Consider the following 14473-nt stretch of genomic DNA (forward strand, 5'->3'; position numbering starts at 1 on the left):
TGTGGCCACTATACACATACCATAAACCACCTGATATTTCTGGATGACCAACTGCCCAGCCTAAGCTGTGCATGCCTGGAGCTGCAGGTTGTCAAGAAATCCCAGGCCCAGGTATGCATCTTCTCTGACCTTGCTGAAGGAAATGTGGACATGTGGTAATCTCTGCAGAGGTCAGGCATATGCTCCCACGAGGTGCTCCCAGAGTGCCATAACCCTCTCCCACTCTAAGTTCAGAGCAAAGGCTGTGTCTACATTGCCCTGTGAGCTGGATAAGGTTATTTCCCCCCTCCACAAACTCTGAAGGAAGGACACTTGGCCTATAAATGTAAATACCTAGAAGTACATACTATAAATTAACAGCATCTTTCATTTGTTTTGTATGGTGCGATGAAACACTGCCTTTTTCGTGACTCATGCTTTGGGAGTGGCAGTGGACCTGGAGTGGGTTATTTATGAGGCTGAACTCCCCCTGCTGACCTATACACGCATGTCCCAGCTGTATGAAGGATCAAGAAATGTGACTCTTGTGAAAAGGGAGGGAAAGGGAATAAAACCACTCACTGTTTCTAACTGGAATTTGAATTTAGGAAAAGAATCTTTCTCCATGCTGAAGTGTTAGCACTCCAGGGAGAAGTGGTAATGTAGCTACTCGAGCTAACCAATAACAACAGTGCAAAATAGTTGCTATTCCACATGGAATAGTAACACACTGAAGTCTGAACTAGGAATAGAATATGGACCTCCTAAACCTACAAGCTCCACACAGTTGTATTTAGTGTCTTTACGACCCTCAGACCACGCATCACTCTTAAAGGTGATGAGCACTCAGGAGACTGTTAATGAGCTATGAAGCCTTGTACATTCACCTTATCAATCTAAAGCCAGCTGAGGCTGACAATGGCTGAACAGTCTGTATATGACTTGTAGAGGGATTTATGTGGGTGTAACTGTGCAGGCTGGACTACATTTTCCACCTACTTTGGTGGTTTCTCAGTTTTCTGCTAAGGTAGGGAGGCAGAGCAGTGAGAGGACAATTGCCCTTTCTGTGTTTGTCCTGTGGACAAAGCATAAACATTAATTCCCTCATTTCTATCAACATCCCTGCAATACTTTTTATTTCATTTAACAACTAGTGCTTTAAAAGTCTGCAGCACTAGTATGGTGTGGGTTTGCAGACGGGAGGAGAGCCTCTTCTCTACTTGCATGGGCACTCCGGTGTGGTGCGTGCTTCTGTATCGCTGGTGCTGCTGGGCTTGGAAGAACGCCCTCTGTTTTGGCAGGTGCACATTTCACACTCAGCCCCCCCTTACATACGGGTAGTTTATTGTCACAGGGAGGGTCATTCTTTCTGGTGTGTGCTCATCAGGCATGTGAGGTTCATGTACAACTGAATGGTACAATGTATCTATTGCCTTTTGTCAGGGGGAGCCAAATGTTACCATGCCATCATGACTTACAACCCATCAGCTCTGCATCAGCATCATTTTAAGTTCACTGATTAGTTTATATTATGGTTTTATCTTTTGGTGTGTATTCACGTACACATGAGCAAGGTGTGCGGAATTACAACGTGGCTCTGACTCTGTGCAATACTTCACCAAACCTTCAGCTGGTACCAGTGTGTTACAAATCAAGTACAGCATTATCTGTATCAACAGGATAACTGTGTCCATTTATGCCTATAATCTTTCGTGAAGCTTGTATGACCATCTTTGGTTTGGGGGCATGAAAGACTATTTGGTGCAACATTTGAGGAACAGGAGAAAGCTGTATTGAGGCATTATTTTACAAGCAAATGATGCTTTGGCTTATGTCTTGGTAACTGCATGGTATTGTTTCATTTTCTAATTGTTGAATTCTCTATCTCCAAGTAAATGTTACCTTAAGTGCTTGCTAAATTAAGCTCTTGTTTGCATATATGAATGAAGTTCCTATCTAAATAGTTCTAGCTTATTTGGAGACTCTGTCAAAAGGAAAAGAAAATTACACAGTGAAAATACTTTTCCCTGTACCGGTTACTGAGCTTCAGCATACTTTTAAATTTTTTCGAATTCTGGCAGTTCCAGAGGTAGCCAGTCTCGATTTGAAGTTGTGAAAGGATGGAAAGTCTTTCCTAAAAACGTTTTGTATCTAACTGAAAATTTTATCCTCTAACTTCCAGTTATTAATTCTTGTCATTCCTTCCTTTCTGTTGGTTCATAGGGCCATTCAATATGCTATTTGTCATCATGAAAGTGCTTGCTGTGACCAAGCCAGCTCAGTCTTCTGGGGCAATTTTGTTAGCTCCATAGATTCAATGTCTTAGGTTTCTTACTAGAAATAATTTTTTGTTCTTAGATTATTCTATTAGTTCTTCATTTTTAGCCTCTCCATTTTTCTCCATCCCTTGTAAAATATGGATACCAGCATTATGTGCAATATTTCTGTACATGCTGTGTGCAAATGTAAAATCACTTACTACACTATTCACTGCTTTCTTTACACAAAGGGATCACAAGAATCACATCCATCCTTTTTGCCAGTCTCATACTGAGAACATTCATGTTCTGTTGCTTTTCAGAGTTTGATCTTGAAAAATTTATATCAGCTTGATAGTTATCCCCCTATTGCCTCAGAAAGATTGTTTATGTTTTCCAGTATTTATTCTTGCATGACATTTAAGTAAGTCAGCTATTCTACAATTTTTTGAGGGGTGTCCATCCCCCGTTCTCAAAGATGGGCACTATAATGGGCCTTTTGCATCATTTTGGAACTTCTCTTTTTCTCCATGAATTTTGAAAGGTGTAAAGATTAGTTCATTCAGGTCCCTAAGTATGCTAGAGATGGTGGGAGTGGGACCAGGTGTTTGTGTAACATAGGTAAGTAATCTCTGACTTGTCTTTGTTCTAGCCTGAGCCATTACCACTTTATCACTGATGTTAATTGTGTCAGCCACCTGAGCCCAGTTTACTTTCTTAATGAAGATGGAAGCAGAGACTGAAGCAAAAAAAAAAAGAACTAAATGAATTGCCCTTCCCAAAGCCATCTGCTACCAGCTTTCTCTTTCATTTGGTGGAAGACCAGGTCATCCAGTTTGTTCTGATTTATCATAAGTAATCCACTGTAACCCTTCCTTTCTCTGCCTCAAATCAGCAAATATTTTCCAGATGTGTTTTCATAATATTGTTCCCTCCATGTTGGGTCATCTTTTCCTCATTGTGAGGAGCCTTGCAAATGATTCCCATTTCTGGGTGAAAACCCATTGTTTTCTTTTTGCAGTGTAGAGTTTTTGCAGTGAATTATAGTTTATGGCCATTCCTCTCAGGTGAACTGCTCACAGCAGTGCTTTAGGAATGCAGTCAAATGTCACTCAAGCGGTACAAAATGGTCTCATTTGATTTGAATCTGATATATTCCTTCTTTATTTGCCTCTGATAAAATGCCCTCAAACTTCTACAATCAAATTACTTCCTCACTAATTGAAATTCCTAATGACCTTTTGTAAATGTCTCAGTATACCAGCATCTCATTTTTCCTGCAAATCTTACACAAATTCACAAATGTAGTTGCCCTTCAGAGAGATTTCAGTCTTAATAACATTTGTTAGGAAGCAACCTCTTATTTTGTCAGCTTTGCTGACTCAGTACACATCTCAATGCTGCAGCTATCAGCAAATCTGGACAGTCAATGTCAGTGTTAGCCTAGCAGGCAAGTCACTAGGTGGCAATGAGAGTTGGGACAAACATCTGAGCTATCCCAGCCCAAGCTAACTTGTCTGGGATCTTACAAAAGAGGATGAATGGGAATGGCAGCAACATCGTATAAACTGAGATCAGTTTCCTGTGAACTATTTTGCGGGAGGTCTGATTTGTCTCCCCTGACTTAATGTCTGGCTGATCTCAGGTCAGCTCTACGTCTCAGTGCTCAGCCTGAAGCCCTGCAACCCTGAACATGATGCTCCAGAATCATGACTAGTGCTACAAGTACAAATCTCTGAAGCCTGAACAATAAAACCTCCAATGTAACTTTTAAAGTCATCCCCAATTCTATTACTACTTGAGTTTTGCTCCTCGTTTCAAAGGAAGTAACATGGATTTTACTCTTTAAATTACTGGAGCACAGCTTTGCATGTCTCCTTGGTATGCTATCATAGTCTCCTACAGAACTGTTGGATCTTTTAAGAAAATCTTCCTCCTTTACCTGTGGGATTAAAGAACCCATCTATGACACTGTATGAGTTCAAGTTCCTTCTTTGCCTGATTGGGAACAGGATTTGTTACTTCACATGAGACCTTTCTTAAGCAGGGTTTGGCTGCATATCCCAAGGTGACCTACTGCACTGTCTTCAGCTGAGAATGTTCCAAAATGTTCATTGCTGAATCAAATGTAAGCCAAGACTCTGATAAACATATTCCCCACTGAGCTCTAGATTTCCATGCTTGTGGCCCAGTGGATATTCAATAAGCGAGACTGAGAAGCACAGTGAACAAGTAGATAACTAGCAGATAATAATCTGCTAGTCTAGGAAGAATAACATAAGGAAATAGAGTTTTTTATTAAAATCCCTACTGCAAAAGAGGCATTATAGTTTTATTTGACTTGTGTCAGTACTTTATCAACAGGACTGCTCAGTGGAAAGAATGGTCAACAGCTCCTGCTCTGTGTTGTGGGCATGTCCCAAGTGGCTGGTCATACTCTGAAAATGCCTTGCAGATTGGACCCTGGGAAACAAGTGGGACCATGAACACTGCAAAACCCTTCTGGGGGTCAGGTACAAAACACACCAGCAGCAGCTAGGGTCAAGCGTATACCCTCCATGAACAAAACTTAAGGGAAGGTGTTGAGTAGGGAATGTATTGAGAAGGCAGTTTCAATATCTCAATGGTTAAGCAGGAGCTAAGTGTAGCTATAAATTCTTGGATATGGACAACTAAAACATCATTAGGATTTTAATCTGGCTTGTGGATCCTGCCTAAAATCAGGAGAAATAAAGTGCATACTTTGCAGAGAGCACAGGAGCATAGATCTCCAAATGTGGCAAATGCTCTTGTATTTCCACCAGTTCTGAAATGCCTGTTACAAACTTTGTTCTTCTGTTCATTTTCCCAGAGCTGAGAATGCCTTTAGCGAGGATTTAGTCCCCCTTGAAAAGGGTCTGCAGGGACTTAGCCTTTTTCCCAGAAAAAATAAGGATAAATCAATTAATAAAAATAAATTCTACAAAATTTTGTTGATGCATTAGATTCAGCAGGGTGCCAGATCTAATATCTACATGGAAACAACCTTCCAGGGCTCTGACCTGCATTGCAAATTGTCTGTAATTTAATAGTGAGTGAAGCTTAGTGGGAGCAATTTCTTTCAAATGTTTGCTGCCATTAGCTTAGAGGAGAGGAAATTAGAGGAATCCAGAAGTTTTCATTTCCAAGTGAAGCAAGTCACACAGCACAGCACAAGACCTTTTTAAATTGCAATATGGCATCATATTAAACAGAAGCCATCTGTGTTTCCTTTGGCTTTCTATCAGTTTACATTTTTTTCTTAGATGTAGTAGTAGCAAATGTCAGAGCTTTTTCACCCTCTCCCATAATGCAAAATTAGTATGTGACTGTCTGTAGATATATAGCTCTCAGCTGACCCATTGCTGCAAACCCCGAGTTGTGTGAGCTGCTTGTCTTCACAGAAGTACCATCAGTGAACTTAAATGGCACCTCACATGAATTGTAACCTAGATCCTGCAAAGTATTAAAACACTTGTTTAATTAGCTTGCTAGGGGGGAGTTTTGAATTAGGTTTTGTTTTTTTTTTTCAGAAGGAGGGCTAAAGAGAGTTGCAATAACATGTGTGGTTCCTGAGTATCTTCTAAAATGACATTGTAGTTTCCTACATTGTTGGCTTCCAGGGCAGCTGTGCTAAATCTGGCTGTGATGATTAAAAATGCTGTGGTCCCTAACTGTTTCCCTGCCTCTCTGCTGGAAGCTACTGCCTCCATAGTAAGATAGGCAGCTATCCTGCTACATGCCAGCTGCTCAACTTGTGCAGTTTGCAGCCTAGGCTATTAGCTTTTATTGCAACTGGAGATAGGCTGGTCTCTGAACAGCGTTGCCTTGAGGTGTAATGCCATACTGATCTGTCATAACAGCAACGTAATGCCGTATTGGTCTGCCATAACAGCAATAGACACCAGCAGAAAGGGAAAGGCAGTCACTGGGAGGTGTGGAAATATTATTTTCCCCTGACATGAATTACTAGTGCTTGTGAACCTTTGATGACTTTTGTTTCTTCAGGATTTTGCCAAAACAGACACTGTGAAGTGACTTTGATAAAGTGTTTTACTGCTGTTAATGAAATAAGAGAATGGTAATTAAGGTGAAATGATGCCTGAAAATGAAAGGAAAGCACTGTCAGATGCTGCTGGGCTAGATAGTCATGTGGGCCGCTGGCAAGGTATATGGCTAGAACCCGGTACTAGTGAGGTGCATGGGCTGTACCTCTGCAGCATCATTACTCCATCCACACAAGGAAGGAGGCTGGGGCTGTGCTGCCTGAGCAGGGGAGGGTGCTGCCAGGGACCGAACTTGGGGTGGAGGGGCCCTGAGGTCTGATCCTGCCTCCCTCAGGAGGGAGAAGGTGCAGGTGGTGTCCATGGAGCTGGTGGCAGGGCAGGAGGCCTGGTGAAGGAAAAGAGTCCTGCTGGGACAGCCTTAACCGTCAGCTAAGGAACAGTCTGCGACTTTAACTGCTGATTCCCAAGCACTAGTGGTTTCTTAATCTTGGGGGTGAAGAAGTGAGCATTTCGAGAAAAATTACAGGGGATTTCTGACAGAGGGGACAAGAGATTGATGCGCTGCTGCAAGGGCACTGAGACGTGTCCGGAAGTGAGCTCCTCACGTGCAGCCGGCACCCGTTGGTGCTGCCAAACCTCTCTCCATCCCTTGTCTCCCTGAGGGCTGACAGCTCCGGGGCTGGCAGGGAAGCTGTGCTCAGATGGGCTGTCAAAGCTGCCTGTGGGGCTGATGCCCCCAGGAACGGGCCTTTGAACTGGACCCTGTGGGGAGCAAGCATGGAGAGGTGAGCTCTGGAAATACGAGGTTTTAATGATTCCTGCTACTTAAAGGACTGCCTGCTGGGTTTGCTGTGAGTGGGCCTTTGTTTTGAAGGGCTTTACTGCCAGGGAGAAGGGACGTGCACGCCTTTGATAGCCAGGGGTGGTATGGCTAGAGAAGATCATGCTCCTAGCATTAGTCAAGCTTAGCTTGAGTCTGGCAGAGAGAAAACTGGGGGAAGGTGTCCGTGATGTGCAAAATGCCGGTTGTGTGTCAAACAGTGGTGTCCTGGCTGGGGTGGTTCAAGGGCTGCTGGGAGCACTGGGATCCTCTACCAGTTCACACGGTACACCAAGGAAAAGGGCACAAGTTTTCAGGGATATGGAGAGGGATTGATCTTGCGGAACTGCAGCAACTCATCTCATCCTAAGGCCAGCATATAAATTGGTTCAGGTGAGTTCCTCTCTGGAGACACCTAGCTATTTTTCAGGGTATGAGTCTTAACGACCATCTCGGACATAGATGTTGGTATTCTGTGTGTGCAGAGCTAGGGGAGCTGACTCCCACCAGCAGCAGCCTGTGAAAATGACCTTGTTGAGTCTGTTCGCATCTTGCTGCCGTATCAGATACGCTGGAGAAATACATAACTCTCTTTTATGAGATTTTTGTCCTCTGTTGATCCCAACTCTATAGCTTATCATGCACAGGCACTGAAGTGGTACCTATCAGCAGCTTAAAGAGTAACATGGAGGTTGTTGCAGTTGACCCAATCTGCTAGTGCACTATGTAGACAAACAAAGAGAAAGACAGGATCATTGGGTTGTGTGGCACTTACTTCAAGAGTAAAATGAGAGTGACATTTCAGTAAAGACTCAGCAGTGACTCTGGAAAAAACAAGCTAATAACATGGGGAGCATTTAATGTATTTTGAAAATTCAAAAGTCACCTCAAGCAGTTCTTACATGTAAGTCTCCGTTTTGCTGTCATGGAAGCTGTGGAACATCAAAGGGCAGAAGAGTTGCACGGAATTTGTTTGCTTTCATAAACTTTCAGCAGTTTTTCTTTCCATAATTCATTTTCTGGGTCACTTTCTGGTCCTACTAGTTTGTTATTACACAAACTTGTGACAATCCTGGCAGCTTTGCACTGATTACAGTGTGTTCAATTAGATCAGGCTCCTATTTTAGATATAGATGTGCAAAAATTGAGATGGATCAGAGACCAGCTGACAAACTGCACCTCATATTTTAATTAAGAGTTTTAACTTATCTATCTAATACTATATCCTGTCTTTTGGAGCAACTAAGATTGCTTGTGGGGGCTTTCTTCCTAGGATGTTGAGGCCTTCGGAAGCTAAGTAGATGCATGAACTGAACAGCCGTGAGAATAGGCAACCTTTCTGGGCTTTTTAAACTTTTTTTTTTTAAAAGCTCTTATATTTTCTTGCTCTGTTCCTGGGTCTTGATGTTTTCTGAAAGTGTAAAGTCCTGTGCAGCCTGAAGAGATGTAATGAAAGCTTAAGAAAAAATGGCAATGGTGCTTTCTAAACTCTGCTTAAGGATGTAATGCAATGCAGATGAATGCCTCTCCTCCAGCTGGCTAAATCCAGTGGAACTAATTCACACACCCACATATACATACACATACTCATGCTTTTTCCCTTTTTGTGGCCTTAAAAAAAACCAAAACAACAAACAACCCAACAAGCCTCCTTTCTGTTCATAGAACTAGTGGATCCTGGTCTGCTCTGCTGAAACCATGATTAATGAAGTACAAAATGGGTAGTTTTCTTATCGAAGGGGTACTGACAGATTAAAGGCTGATTAAAGTTGACTGTCGCTTATGTGTGAAAGGAGGCAACTACTTGATTCCTGGTGGGCAGCAGTCATTATGAAAGTCTGTGTGCTCTTGTTGGAGCTGGAGGAGTGGCAGAAGGATTCCTGGAAGAGTGCAAATTTTTCTCTCAGATGAAGCAGCCAAATACTATGCAGTTTGTCCCAGATTTTATATATTAAAAAGATATATAAATGCATTTAGAGTAAGGAGGGGTGGAGCACCCTTGTGGAAGCACTCAATAAATCCTGCATCGGGTAATAAACTGGCTGATATCAAAGGGCTCGTCTGCTTCTTAGAGATAAGCTCTTATGTGATTTGATACTTATCAAAGACCCATGAGTTTGCAAAATTTAGTTGGGAAATCTTCTGAGCAAAGGCCATGATAAGCCATTTGTGAAAACAGTGTGATATATTCCAGAACTGTCAAAGCATTAGAGCAGTCTTCCTTGCAGTATCTTAGAATACTTGAATTTCTTGCTGAAGCACAAGAAACTAGGGAAAAGAAGTAATGTTAGCTCAGACATATCCAAAATATCTTTGTGCTGAGAAGCTCTGGCCATTGGGAAATCTTCATGCTGTAATGCAAGGTGCTTCACCTACCCCTACAATATGCTGTGCTCATCCCTACAGTCTGTCCCTGTGTACCATGATAGCAGAGGTTTCAGCAGTCGCAGCAGGCTTGCACAGCGTGTATCCTGCCTGGCAGCTGCAGGAGATGTGGTCCAGCTTCATCCAAGACAAGTCTTGTTGGCAGCTTCCCCCACCTTGCCTTGGGAGCTGTGTTTAAGCTGGTCCTTGCCTGAACTGCATTATGGCTGTGCCTGTATCTGGCCTTGTACCTTGTCGACCCAGACGCACTGGCTTGATGTCTTGACTTGAGCAAGAGTGATGTCTGTCCAGCTGTGTGCTTTATCTATGGCTTAACTTAGTTTTCTTCCATTGCAGACCAAGCTACATCAAATAACTATGTTTTCCACCAGTTAAGAGCATGTACGAGGAAAATCAATTGCAAGTTGGTGCCCTTTCTCTTTGAAACCGTTCTCTGAAAACAGGATCAGTCTGTTCTGGTGTATTTTGCGGTCACATTTTATTTTCCCTTCTAGAAAATGCCGTATTTAGTTCTGATCATTCTGCTCATGATAAACATATGCTGGCTAATAATAATCAACAACCATAATACCACCAATGTTATAGTTTTGAAAGTCTATTTGCAGATATGTCAAGTGGATTTTTTTTTTAATGCATACTTTGATATTTTCCTTCCATTTTCTCTGATGGTGTCTCCATAATTTCAGTTGCGGTATACATCACAGTAATTACAGTGTAAAGAGACATGAACAGTGCTAAAAAGTAGGCTATTCTGAGTCTGTTTTGTTAGTTTAAAATAACCAAATGACTATTATGTGAGTTGACAGCAACTTTTCTACCTCAGAGAGGTAAAAAGCCAGGCTACTTTGTCCATGCTGAGGATGTTTTAAACGAGGCCAGTGACAAAACTGTGAGCTGTAGCTCTTGCATGTTGTCACAGTTCAGCACCACATGCCCCATGGTGGGGTAGCGTGCCCCAGCGTGGTAAGGATATAGGAGAGCAGCTGGCTCTGCTATGTGAGGAAAGGACCCGCCTTGCTGGGAACCGCTCTGTGGGGTATCATTCCTCACTAATGGTCTTAAGCAGAGCCAGGTGGAGTGCAGAGGCAATAGGAGGAGAGTTTTTGTAGAAAGTCCTGGCGTCGGCGTGACTACATAAATAAATGGAGGAAGGTTTTCTTCCTCAGATATGAAACAATTGGACAACTGAAGAAGGATGCTGACGGTCCAAAGGGAAACAGTTATTTTGCTTTGCACTTTGTTTTGAATGTATAGCAATACCCGGCTCTTTTTTTTGTGGGTTTGGGGAGGGGCATATTTTTCTTTTGTTAACCAAAATATGTGTGTCTCATTTTCTCTGTCACTAATTTACACTGTCTTGAAGACTTAACCTATTTCCTTCGGGTTCAGTTAAAACCTGGTTGAGAGCTTGGCTCATGCAAGAGGCTGCATTTACTGAGACATGAACTTCCTCCTTCCTTAAAGGCTGTTCCATACGTTGTAGATAGGCCTGTTGGCTGCATTTATTCTTACCACCTGTAGGCATCTAACTCAACAGTTAGAGCAGAAGCTTAGTGTCTCTCTTAGATCTTTCTATACTTGATGTAGGAAAATGTGCATCTTCATCCTGCTTGAAGTAAATTGCCCTGCGAGGTTGCCTTTCTCTTTTCATTCATATAAAGCAAGTCTGTGGTGACTATGTACTATAGGTCTCTCAGGTAAGAGAGATGAATCTGGGCACAAACAAGTGAGTGTAAAGACGGTATTCAATGGTGACTTGTAGCAGCTATGAGAGAAGCTTATATAGAGTAATTTGCCTTTTTCATTCCTCCTCCCTATTTTTTTTAATTTAGCTGACTTATGGTATAGTATTTGGTATGCTTGTTAGAATTCTTTACCAGATTTTTTTTTAAACATACACAATACATTAAACCACTGAAATACAATCTCTGTGGAATCCCTTTGGATTCCCTGTAAATGTTTAGCTTCCACTCCGGCTTTCTAGCTACCTTGTTGTTTCTGTCCTATAACAAGATCCTTTAATATAGCTCCCAGATCTGTAGTATAGAACCTTACACCTTATAAAAACGGATTTTGCAATGGATGTAAGGAAATGATAACAGAAATATCCCTGCAAAGAGCTTGCCAATGAGTTATAGATAGTGTCAAGGCTGGCACAATGCCAGCACTGGGTGACCACTGCTTTTGGATATTTTTCTAAAGTTCATTTAATTCTTCACGTATGTTCTTTCCCCAGCCCCCAAAGAAATATTTTTGCATTGCTCTTAAAAAAAAAAAAATCAATGCCAGCTGTTGGGTCCTCAGAAGAAACTTTTAACAACAAGGAATGCAGCACACACACAATGGAATTAAATACCCTGGGTACAAGAAACAGATTTCTTTAAAGATAAAGATTGTGATCAGCAGTAAATAAGACAAAATAGAGCTTTTCCCATGGAAAAAAATCTTGAAGGGAATGAAAAATCCAATATGGTGGATTCTTTCTAGTGTCAAGTCCTACAGATCAAGGCAGAGGTGCCATTACTGCTAAGTTTTGTTACTACCTGAGGTAGAAATAAGGGAGTATTTAATGTGCATTGCAGTCAGTACTTTCATAAAACCCCTGGCTGGGGTGTGGCTGCAGCTAGTGTTTGCATAGATTTCACTTCGTGTAATTTGGTACAAATCTCTATTGCAAACACTGCTGTATTACAAGGGAGTTGTTCTTGACACCAGAGCTCTTTTTTAGCAATCAAAAACCAAACAACCCCCTTCCTTGCAAAACCAAACAAAACCAAACACCCCCTAAACTCAAAGAAACTGAGCCATTCTTCCCAGTGTCCTGCAGGATTTTAAAGCTGCTTGGGCTGCCTGCTGACTCACAGCCTCATTCGGTCAAGTGTTGAAAATCTTCAAGGATGGAGCTTTCACAGTTTCCCTAAGCGCCTGTGCAAGTGCTTAAGCACTATCACTGTGAAACCTTTCCCTTGTTGCAGCCTCTGCTCATTGCTTTTGCTGGGCACCTCTAAATCATCTGGCTCCATCTTCTCTACGACCCCACTTAAGCTGCGGAAAGGTTGCAGTTAGATCACCTGACAGCTCCCCTCTCACCAGGCTTAAGCAGACCCAGTTCCCTCAGCCCCTGCTTGTACATCATATACTCCAATCATCTTAACCCTCACAGAGGTAGCTTGCCTCTTCCTGAACTTAAAAAAACAAAAAAACCCAAGCCAACAAATAAAACCACCCCATTTTGCTCACTATTCCTTAAAGACAAAGTTTTCTAAGGTCAGTAGTATTTGTTCCTCCATTGTATGTGAAAGGATGAGGCTCCAGATGGAAGTGATTACATACTTTTTCTCATTTTCTCTTTTCTGCTAATGGATAGTCAGAGAGCTAGTACTTCCTTCAACTACTTCTCAACCATCTTCTTGAAATGATCTTTTCTCTTGAGCTACCGCTGCAGAGAAGGACTCAAAGGAGCTTCAAGGTGTCGTGTCATTCATCCTGCTGACCTAATAAACCAGCATCCACTATATCACTGCCATCTCTCTAACTGAGATTTGCCTAACGTGTTTTTGAAGATCTCCGAGGATGGAGACTCCAGAATTTTCCAGCACTTCAGTATTTTTTTACTGTCAGAAATAATTTTCTAGTGTGCAATATGAATCTTTCTCAATGAAATTTTATGCTCTTACCTTCTGTTTCGTCCAACGTGGTTACAAGGACCAACGTTGTCCCTTCTAAACAGCAGTCTTTTATGTGTGCAGGCTGTTCTGTTGTTCCTTCTCAGACTTTTCTGCTACAGGCTGAACAGGTTAAATACCCTCTTTCCTTCCTCCCAGATTGTTTTCCAGACCTCATTCAATCATCAGTCTCAAGTTTGAAATTTTCTTTAAGAGCAGCATGCAGTGCAGTACTCCAGCTGAAGTCTGACCAGTGCTGTGTAGGTTGGAGAGATGATCCTGCCAGTGCTGCAGACTACATTTCTATTTATTCACCTCAGTATGATGTTTCTCTTTTTTGCAGTAGCATGATGTTGTTGACTCATGTTCAGCTTGTGATCCATAGTAACTGCCAGCTCCTTTTTTTCAGAATTGCTGCTTAGTCATCTGCCATCCAGCACCTGTGCAGCTGACTCTCCTTACCTAACCACAGTAAATTGTGGACGTCTTTGAATAATATTGTATTTCTGTTGAACTGTGCCTCTGATTTGTCACGATCATTTTTAATTCTATATCTGTCTTTCAATGTATTCCCATGTCTGCAAATGTAGTAAGCCCACTGCCTATTCCATCACCCAGAGCAATCATGAAAGTACTGTGTTGCACTGGGCTCTAGGTATGCCTTATGGGACCGAGTATGATACGTAGCTCCATCCTGATAGTTGATTGCATATAACTCTATTGGTATGGCTTGCCAGCCCATTTTACACCCTTGGATAGTAGTTTCACGTAGTTCATATTTCTCTGGGTTAAGTGTGAGAACGCCATCTACCCTAACCTGAAAAAAAGTACCAACATCATACGTGCTATTATCACTCACACGGTCATAGGAGTTGCACTGAAGAAAAAAACCACCTATACAATGTCATGCCCCAGTAAGGATGGCAAATAATTTAAGGCTGTAGAAGACTTCAGGAAGTAAGGTACCAAGACTTAATGAAGAGATATTAGAAATAATAATGAAACTAAAAAAACCTTAAAGTTATCATTCATTCTGACTTCATATGTTGCTGAATGTGTGGTTATTCATCTCTAACCTGGGCACATGCTGAAATAACTTGGGTCACTTAACCTTTCCTGCCCTGAAGCAAAAAAAAAGATTGAGGACTGGTAGAATCAGGCAGAGTGGGTAGTGTAGGTAAGGAAATTTTGTTTTTCCAGTAGCAATTCTTCCTCTTTAAATATTGTTACAATGTTCGGGTAGAGAAAAATACCCTGAAGAAAAAAAAAAACCAGAATAGATCCATAGTGGTATGCATGGAGAGGATACAGCACCTGGATGGAAAACAGACCTGTGTTTAA

The sequence above is a fragment of the Ciconia boyciana genome, chromosome 3, assembly GCF_034638445.1.
Source record: "Ciconia boyciana chromosome 3, ASM3463844v1, whole genome shotgun sequence".
Taxonomy (NCBI): domain Eukaryota; kingdom Metazoa; phylum Chordata; class Aves; order Ciconiiformes; family Ciconiidae; genus Ciconia; species Ciconia boyciana.